Here is a 3,609-nt window from a genome sequence, read left to right as displayed (position 1 = left end):
TTCTAGAAAATCAACATAATTTAAAAAAGATGACTGAAAGACAAACGTCGGTAGTAGAAACAACAGTAAATATATTAAAACGCACATCTGAAGAAATTCAGCAACAATACAATGAAATTCATGAAAGAGTTGAATCCATAAACACTGCTTTGAATGAAACTTATCTTGTTTATAAGGAATCAATAAATTTTTTTATGGTAGCAAGACAGTTATCAGATATGATAGAAGAATGTTCTCAAATTCAATCTGAAGTAATGGAACTCTTAATGGACGTTAACCATGGAAAATTAAATCCAGCACTTATAAAACCATCACAGTTACATCGCGAAATAATAAAAATAAGAGATATAATTCCCGAAAATCAAATGCTACCTGGTAAAAAAACTGGAACGGAGTTAGAATCCATATACAAGTTATTAAAAGCAAAAGGGCTATTTATTGGAAACAAATTAGTAATTAACGCAAAAATTCCACTGTTCAGCAAGCAATCATCTACTATATATAAAATAATACCTATATCAATCAATCAAGGTGTAAAATATATAATTCCGAAAGTTATGTCATCATTTTTACTATATAATCTCGAAATAAATGCATATCAATTGATGGATCCTCTGACATGGAGTCAATGCAACAAGATAGAAGAACAACAATTTACTTGTGAAGGTAATTTTCCGTGGAAGGATGCAAACGATAATTCTTGTGAAATATCACCACTAAAACCAACTAATCAAGATAATTGTCACTACGAAGAAGTAAATAATTCTTCCATTTGGATCAAATTATACCGACAGAATAGTTGGATATTCAAAACTTTTAGACAAGAATCTGTCCACATTAGATGCTCAAATTCAATGGTAGAAATAATAACTCTATCAGGTCAAGGCATTCTATCACTAACAGAAGGATGTATGGCACGCATAAGAGAAACAACATTAACATCCTCTAGTAATCTGCAAAGCTCCACGATAGTAGAAGTAATCAAGCCAGTTACTAAAGATGCAATTATAATAAATAATAGTAATATAAAACCCTGGCACCATTGGAAAATAAATAACAAAGAAGAAATTAATCAAATAAATAAGCAACTAAACGATATAAAGAGTAACGCAGTGAAGCTAAAAGATTTGCATTTTCATCACGTATCTGGGCACGCAGCACTTGGGTTAACTTCAATAGTGATAATAGCAATAATAATCTACCTAGTTCGAGCAACAATAAGAAGAAGACAACTACTAGCTATTGCAATTTCTACCCGCCGGCAGAATGTTCAGGAGTGAACATAGATTATAAGTTATGAAAAATTGTACGAAATTTAAAAATATACTTTCATGCATAATGTTAATACAATCCTATTATATTATTTTTAAAAAAAAAATTATTATATTTAATTCAACCTTTTGTAACTATGTCAGATTATATTTTATTATATATTGAAATAACTATTTTGCAGAATCCACGACTCTGCGTTTTAAATGAGATGGCAGTATGTTCAAGAATGAACATTGTTTTAATTTATATACCATAATGTTAATTATATAATCTTATTATTTTATATTATCTGTTAAAATTATATTTTATTTAATTCGATCTTTACATGACTCTGCATTTAAAAGTTCTGGCAGAATGTTCAATAATGAACATGTTATTTTAGGACATACAATCCTAAAACTATTAAAATTAAAATTGTATCTTTTTTCAAACGCTGGCAGGATGTGCCTAAATTTATAGTTATTTATTTATGTCTGTTATCGTTTAAATTCTTAGAATTAAATAAGAAGGAAAACACGGGTAATAAAAAAATCCCAAAACTAAAGATATTGAAGAATATTAAACACATTTTAAAATACATGGCACCGTATCGATAATAAAAATATAATTGTAAAATAATAAAAATTCTACGTGCCAGAATTTTATGAACCTTTGCGACAGCAATAAAATGCAACTAAAATTATACAGTCCACTAAAATAAATGATAACAGGCAACAAATTATTTCAACCCTTATTTGTAAATGTAGTTAAGTTATGTTAAGACAATTTTGTATAAATAGAGAATAATTTTCAAAATAAAATCAGTATCAAACGAATACTCAAGCCTTTTATTTGACATTAGCTTTACTCAGAAATGATTTTATTTCGTTTGAAATATGCCATTTCATGTTATTTTGTTTATTTGTCATTGTATAAAATTAATTATCACAAAATTAACTAATCCGCATTTGATTTGATGATTGATTTTGTTAAGTTTCAATTTCATTTTAAGCTATTGACCTATCAAGTGTATTAGAAAATCAAGTGTTCAAGTTGCTTAAATTTATATATTAAATTATAAGAATTTTTTTTCAAGACTACGAATAAAGTAATTTTATTGAGTTTAGAATAATGCAGAATAAAAAGTGTTAAATTTCTATTTTTCTTCTTTCAACAAAGAGCCTAAAAACATAGAAAGAAAAGTTTAGTGAAAAAAATAAAAATAAAATAAAAATAAAATAATTTTACTAAAATTAAATAAATAAGAATTATATTATTTAAAAATAAACAACTTCTTTTCTTATAAAAACTTGTCAGAAATATACAAATAGAATGCATTTCAAGATATGTTAATATATTATTATTTCGAAAACGATTAAAGAGTTCGATGTAGGTGATCAGCAAACTTAAGAACTACTTGAATTTTAGAAAACTCTAATATTGTAAAAAGTTGAAATCTTATTAAAAAAAACCTCTCAATTCTAATTTGTGTACCAGATTAAGAGGGATACGTAGTTAATAAACAGCAGACTGCCCAATTAAAAGACACACAGTGACTTCTTATTGGCCTCAAACTATTTTGCAAAGTTGAAACAATCTTAAAAACAATTTAATTCTCGTCTAAAAAAAAAGAAACTTATTGAGTTCTAAAACAGTAAAAACGTCATGATGTATGCTAACAGGTTTAACAGCGCTAAACGAATTAAAGGGAATAACTGAAAAGATAAAAATATCAATATTGAGTTATAATATATACACATTATTAAACACCAAGCTTCATTGCGAACGCTTATATTTACGAAAAATATACTCTAAGCTATCAACGCTGATTTTATATCATCCATAGATGACAGTAAATTAAGAGTCTGTCACGTCTAAGTAATACCTTAGATTGCAGTACATTTTAAAGTAACCAGCTAAAATACTTAAACATTCTCAGCTTAGCGGAAGAAGCTTACTTTGTGAACTTTAATATACTTATTTCAACAATCCTTCAGAGACCCTTATTCTGAAATAGCTTTCCAAAAGATCTGCGAAATATTCATTATTAGAGAGGCACCTATCACCTCTTCGTTTAATTAAATCGTTTTCCATGCAACAATTTTATGAGGTGTGAGTAAAGCCAGAAGTTAAAGGAAACAAAATTTTGCTGACAGGCTGGCGGTTGTAAAAATGAACTGGTTTAGGGGATTAATGATATTTTTTTAAACTGTGTTAGCATTTACCTTGTTTTTATGGAAATTTATTTCTTTTTCTGCAAACTCGGTCTTTAGTCACATATTTTTCGTATTCTATTGTTTATTTTATTATTAATTATTTTTATTGTCTTAACAGTAAGGAGTCAATTTCCTAGCAAAG

Source organism: Teleopsis dalmanni, chromosome 1, assembly GCF_002237135.1.
Source record: "Teleopsis dalmanni isolate 2A chromosome 1, ASM223713v2, whole genome shotgun sequence".
NCBI lineage: Eukaryota > Metazoa > Arthropoda > Insecta > Diptera > Diopsidae > Teleopsis > Teleopsis dalmanni.
This window is presented reverse-complemented; position numbering follows the sequence as displayed.